The following is a 7,315-nucleotide window of genomic DNA, read 5'->3' on the forward strand; positions in this document are numbered from 1 at the left end:
GTAAACATTTTATTTCATTTAAGATTTTTGTCTCTGTTTTCTGTTGCCTTTTAAAAAAATTCACAACAATATAAATCTAATTTATTCTAGTATATGAGGAATGTGAAGCTTTAAGAGGTTAAGCAATTTACTTAAGGTCACCTAGCAAGAAAATGCTATATTTTTAATCCAAAGTTACCTATATTTTTAATCCAAGTTTCTCTGATTCTAACAGTAGGGCTCTTTTCATTATATGTGAGGCAATATTTTTCTAGTCCTAGAAAGGTCAAGGAAAATTAAAACACAGGATCTTTACTCAAGATACTCACAGGATGCTCCAATTCTATTCTGTCCTATGTTCTTATAATATATTATAACCAAATAAATAAAACCCAAACCCAGTGTCATCAAATCTGATACAACTTATAATATGACAGTACATAGCAAATTCACTGAAAGGAAATAAATGAGTCATAAGACAAGGAGTTGAAGATTTAAATTGTGGTTCTAACTTGACACTAACTAGCCATGCAATTTCAGCTTCTCTTTTCTCATCAATGTAAAATAATAATATGAGTACTTACTATTTATATTGCTGTGAAAATTTGATGTTGTTGTTGTTGTTGTTGTTATGTGCCATCGAATATTTGATGTAACAGGTGCAAACTCTGGCAGACATATCAAACAAAGGTAAACATAAAAGCTATCTAGTGATGTTACTGTTGTTGTTGTGTACCATAGAATTGGAACTCACCAATAGCTGTAGGTTTTCAGAGGCAATAAATGGCACAGGAGGAGATTTACCATCCTCCCAAAGAGTGCCCAGTAGCCTTAAACTGCATGCCTTCAGGATTGCAGTGAAACTTCTTGCCACTAGGCCACTAGAGCTCCACATTTAATAATAGATTAACATTTATTCACCTTGCCTTACTCCTGGCTTCATATTTGATAGAGGAAATCAAGTTCCTTAGAAAAATTCTTCCGGATTTCTTTGGAGTTAAAAAGTGTTTCAGGAACCCTGGTTGGTGTCATAGTGTGTAAAGTGTCAATCATAACTTTGGTGGTTCCAATCCTAAAGATAAAGAAAAGCAGTCTTCTCTCCTGTAAATATTTACAGCTTTGGAAAATCAGTGTAGGGTTATTGTAAACTAGGATTGACTTGAATAAAGTGAGGAGGAGTATTCAGTTGAAATTTCCCCATCAAAACCAAATATTGGTGAGGGGAAGCTAACCTAACCTAGTTAAACACATTAAAATGAAAACTTGATAAATCAAGTGAAATAAATATTTATGATAAGCCTTGACAACTGAACACAAACGAAAAAGATAAATAATTAGATCAAATATTGACCAGAACAAAAGCAGTGAATTAATTGAGATATGGGAAAAGATGCCCTGCCAGCTGACTGGAGACAGTATGCTCATTTTGAGACCATTCATGGTCATTTTGAGATGATGCAAGCCAGCATTCCTGGGTGAAGAGCAAAAGAAAGGTACTTCACAGAAATGCTAATAGGACAGATATGGTGTAGATAAATCTAGAGTGAAACAAGATAAGGAAACCACAAACTGAATGTAAGGAAAGAATGCATAGAAACTCCACAGTCTCAGGGGATCATAGAGCAGAGGAGAAGCAAGAAACAGTAATAAAACAATTAGAAGTGTCCCCTGGTATTGTGGTTTAGAGACTCTCTCAATAAAGGAAGGTCCAGTGGGTGACAGCTAGAGGCATTAAATTCTGGTCAACACCTTCACTTGATCTCTGCATTGAATCTTGGTTAAAACTAGATATCTAACTTAATTCAATCACCAGTGTACCACATTGCTGACTTCTGACAAGGGATCAGGGAGGTCCATCTGCTTTCCTTTCCATAACTTCCTCATGGCCTGAGGCATAATTTCTTCACCCCTGCCCACCAATGACCAGTGACAATCCCTGCTGCTTTTTCATCCTCACCCCGAAGAACCCCGCCACTCCATTCCTCTTGAGGTGTGCAAACACGTGCTCTATGTACTGTCATGAATCATGTACAGCACATCTGCCACCACTGCAGACGATGCTGTATGCTTCCACAGAATGCACACAGACTGTTTACCACCTCCACACGTGGTGATGAGCACTCAGGCCTGCAAATGGCATTATTTGGCAGCTCAAGTTGCACTCATCCAAAGATTACACATCAAATATCAGTAGTCTCTGTAGTTGGCAACACAGGTGTACACCTACTGACATGCCCCTTCTCAAGAAGCCAAGTGTGCAGTCCTGTAAGTTGAACATAGTGAACATACAATTATTATGATTGGTGGTACACTCACACCCACTATCATCCCATATTCCTAACCTGGCCACAACAGATTACCTGAGAATGGTACTGGTTGCTCTGACCACTCCTATCTGCTAACCTAGCCAAACTCCCTCTCCCTTCTCTACCTGTCAAGTAGCAACACGACAACTCATATTCCTGCCTGTCACTCTTGATCCCCTTCTTTCACCCAGTTAAAGGTGGTTGTTGTTGTTGTTGTTGTTCTTAGCGACCCTATGTACAAAAGCCCTAAACCCTGTTCTATCCTGTGGCAATCTTACTGTCTCTGACACACCTATCCCCATTACTTCAGTTACTAAATCCATCCATCTCATCAAGAGTCTTCCTCTTTTGAGCTGTCCCTCCACCTTCCAAGGCATGACAACCTTGTCCAAGGACTTGTCCCTCCTTGCAACATGTCCAAAGTAGGTCAGACAAAGCTTCAGAATCCTAGCCACCAAGGAGCAGCCTGCTTTCACCTTCTCTAGGATGAACCTGTTTGTTCTCCTTGCAGTCCATGATATATTCAGTACTGTTCTCCAGCACCACAGCTCAAAGGCAAAAATTCTTCTTCTATCACCCCTAGTTTTTGTCCCGCTCTCTGATGCATAGCGAGTAATTGCAAAGACCATGGCCTCTATCAGGTGCACCTTAGTCTACAGCCTGACCTCATTGCTCTTGAGTTAAAGGTAGATGCAGTATAAGTGCACGAGTATTTAGTCACTGTCCACATCCAAACCCAAACCAGTGAGGATAGCAATGACACACATGTAAACCCACTTGCAACCCATGTCCCACGTGACTCAGCACTCATCTGCCACTCCCTGCCCCTTTGCCCTGTCTTCTGCTTGCCTAGCTGATTCTCTCCCTTCTGATTAGGGATAATGAGTATGCACCATACAGACACACCAGCCTGCCACTCACATCCCTCTTCAGCCAGCAGGAGGCAACAAAATAGCAGACAAGCAGACACTAAGCTCCCATGCACCTCACCTACTTGGTGTGAGGCAGAAATCTTATAACAACTAATCAATCAATCTGTCATACCTGAGATTACACACACCTGCACCACAACATTAATGACTGAGAGAAGCCAACACCCATCGAGACCTCTCAGCTTCCTGGTCTGGACAGAGATTTTGCATTAGCACAGTCAAGTGTTCTGGGATTCCCATTCTCCCCAAGGTTAGCCACACTTTGTTGTGACCCACACTGTCAAGTGTCTTTATAATCAATTATGTCTTAGGGAGCAGGAAAATGTCAAATCACACACACACAGAAAAGACAAGATGGCTCAAGCAAATGAGGTCAGGAAAACTTCTTAAAGAAGAAATGGGGGGATGAAAAAGAAGAAATGGAGAGGAAACAAATAATAACAACAACAATAACAAAACAAAACACTGCCTGAAATTAAACGAATTCTTTAAAGACCACTCAGGAGATTAATAGAAAAATCAAGGAAAATGAAGACAAATTGAAGGAAGTTGTAGACAAAAATCAAGAAAAATAGATATCATTTTAGAATTCAAGGGAACAATGTAAGACACATTGATAAACAATTAGAAAACTATATAAAATCAGCAAAAAGAAATCTATGAGACGAAAACCAAACTTTCAGAAAGAAATAATACCTTATTAAGAAAAAGGAGTTTGATGAAATCAGTTTGAAGACAGAAGTTGCAAAATATAGGACAAATTCTTTGGAATTTATATGTTAGAGAAACAATCAGGAAAAAACAAGCCAAAAAGTGAAGAAAACTAAATAAATATGTGAAGTTCTGTCAAGAAGATAAATTTACATATGACTGGAGTTACAGAACAGGAAAGTGTTGTTGCTATTGTTGTTAGTGACCATTGAGTCAACTATAACTCACAGCAACCCCATGAACAGCAGATCTATCCTATGCCATCCTCACAGTATCTGATATTCTCAGGTCTATCAATACAGTCTCTGCATCAGTCCACATCTTATTAAGAGGCTTCATTTCTTTCTCTGACCTTATACTTTTCCCACATACCCTTCCAAGGACTGGTCCTTCCCAACAACGTATAAAGAAGGAGTTTCATGGAATCAATTTAAAGACAGAAACTGCAAAATAGAGGGCAAATTCTCTAGTATTCATTTGTTAGAGAAACAATTAAAAAAAGAAAGACAAAAATGAAGAAAAGAGAACAAATTGTGTCACAAAATTTCAACATCCTTGCCTTTAAAAAGGACTGTAGTTGCACTTTCTGCAAGATGAACCTATATGACCTTTTGGCAGTGCATTGGGATATTCATTACTCTTCTCCAGCACCATAATTCAAAGGCATTGATTCTTATTCTATCATCCTTATTCACTAACTTTCCGGTACAGAGGAAGTAATTTTAAAAGGACATGGTTTGGACAAGGCACACCTTAGTCTTTAAACTGACATCACTGCTCTTTAAAACTTTGGAGAAGTCTTTGGTAGAAGATTTTCCCATTGCAACATACTTTTTGATTTCTTGACTGCTGTTATCATTGGTGTTGATTGTGATCCAAGTAAAATTATGGTGTTGACAATTTTCTCTTCATCTATCTCAAAGTTGCCTATTGATCCAGCAATAATGATTTTGTTTGCTTAATGTTGAGGTATAATCCATAATATAGGAAATCATCTTTGCTCCTCAACAGAAAGTGTTTCAGATTCTCTTCATGATCAGCTAGCAAGGTTATGTCATCTGCACAACATAGGATGATGAATTTTTCTCCAACCTGATGCCACCTTGTACTTCTTGTAGTCTAGCTTATAAAATTATTTGTTCATGGTAGAGATTGAAGAGATATGGATAAAGAATAAAATCCTAATGCATATCTTTTCATCTTTTCTAATTTTAAATCAACAACTTCTTTGTCTAAGTATGGGTTTCATATGAGCACAATTAAGTGTTTTGGGATTCCCATTCCTCTTAGAATTATATGATGAGAAACGGAGAAAAAGCAGGAAAGTAGAAAGGGAAAAAGGAAGGAGAGAGAAGGGGGGAGGAAGAAAATTAAGAAATAAATATCTATTAAAGAATTTCAACCTACTTAAAGTAATGTAGACCTTGAAAGAAAATTAAAATGCAAAGCATAATCAGGCTACTTATAAAAAAAATAATGAAATAACTTCTTGACTGAAATCACGCAGCTAAGAAGATAATAGAACGGCATATGTAAGACTCTGAAAGAGGGAAAAAATGTCAACCTAAAAGAATAGATCTAAAAAATTGTCCCTCAAATATGATGGCTAAAATAGGACATTTCCTGGTAAAAAGAGAATCTGATAGAACAAACCAAATTTATAAGGGATGCTAAGAAGAATCCTTCAGATAGAGAAATAGCAAAATCAGACAATGGCTGAGATTAAGATAAATGACAAGATCACCTGAAAAATAGCTCAGATAAAGAATTTTCCAAAATAAAGCTTCAAGAATGAAAATAGAAAACTAAAAACATCAATCTATAAACAATGACAACTCAAAAGCAAAAGAGAGATAATAAATGATAAGCTACATAACATCCAAATGATGAAGTAAAAATGCTATCAAGGTAGAATTGACTATTTTAAACTTGGTTGTTTTGTCGTTAGGTGCCCTTGAGTCAAGTATAATTCATAACTTTGTAAAAGAAAAGCATATTTCAAGGTAATCACAGAAAATTATCAAACCTCAAAAGAGTAGTCTACAGTTGCTTGCATTGCTAACCCAAAGTGTCACCTGTACAGTGGTATGAATCTACCATCATCTCCAAGAGAAAAAGATGGGAAATCCCCTCATGTGATTTCCAGCCTCCCAGAAACCTACTGAAGAGTCAGCTCTGAATTGGCTGTGGTGGCAATGAGGTTGGGTTTGAATCTGAACCAATAAAAAAATAAAGCTCCTAAGGGCTAGTAAATAAAAAATATACAACAGTGAAGGAATTAAAGGGAAAATCTATCTATTAAACAAAGAAACTAAGAACCCAATACAAATATATGGAACAAAGAATTCATCAGCATTTCAATAAAAAAGCACAACAAAATGATAGCAGCAATTTCATATCTATCCATACTTACACTGAATGTAATTTAGTAAGTGCACAAGTCAAGAGTTAGATAGTGAGAATCTAGGTGGAAAAAAAAAATATGACTCATCAACATGCTGCCTATAAGAGACATTCTTCAGATACAAAGGGAAAAAGGCTATATTAAAAAAGGATAGAAAAATTATATTAAACAAACAGCAAGCAAAAAAGAGAAGTACTGGTAATATAAACTTCTGAGAAAAATACATGTTAAGACAAAAACTAGACTATGGCATATGGAAGAATCTTATTTCATAATTAAAGGGTCAAACCAACAAGAGGACATAACTAAAATATGCATACCTAATGAAAAAGCCCTAAAACACAGAAAAGCAAATTTTAACAAATGGGAAAAGAAAAATATACAAATCTACAACAGTAGAAGACTTTAATACATCACTTTTGATGCCCAGAATTAGAAATAAATTCATAAAAATACAAATGACCTAAGCAATCTAATCATCAACTTCATTTCATAGATATAGATAAAATGTTCCACTGTGGATTCAGTAACACAGTACCCATCCTTCTCAACACAACACTCTTGGATCACTCTGCATAATAGATCATATGTGTTTGGCCACAAAGATTCAATAAATTTTAAAACATTCAACTAGTACAAAAGATCTTCTCAGATTATAGTACTATAATATACAAAATAAAAAGTTGTTGTTTTGTGCCATCGAGTCACTTGTGACTCATAGCAACCCTATGTACAACAACCCTAAATCCTGCTCTTTCCTGTACCACCTACCCTTATTACCCCAGTCACTGAGTCAATCCATCTCACAGAGAGTCTTCTTCTTCTGCACTGTCCCTCCTCCCTTTCAAGCATGATATCCCTCTTCAAAGATTGGACTCTCCTTGCAATGTACCCAAAGTATGTCAGACAAAGCTTCAGAATCCTTACTTCCAAGGAGCAGCCTATTTTCACCCTCTCTAGATCAAACTTGTTTGTTCTCTTAG

The sequence above is a fragment of the Elephantulus edwardii genome, unplaced genomic scaffold, assembly GCF_000299155.1.
Source record: "Elephantulus edwardii isolate Elephantulus edwardi_28Jun2011 unplaced genomic scaffold, EleEdw1.0 scaffold00025, whole genome shotgun sequence".
Lineage (NCBI taxonomy): Eukaryota > Metazoa > Chordata > Mammalia > Macroscelidea > Macroscelididae > Elephantulus > Elephantulus edwardii.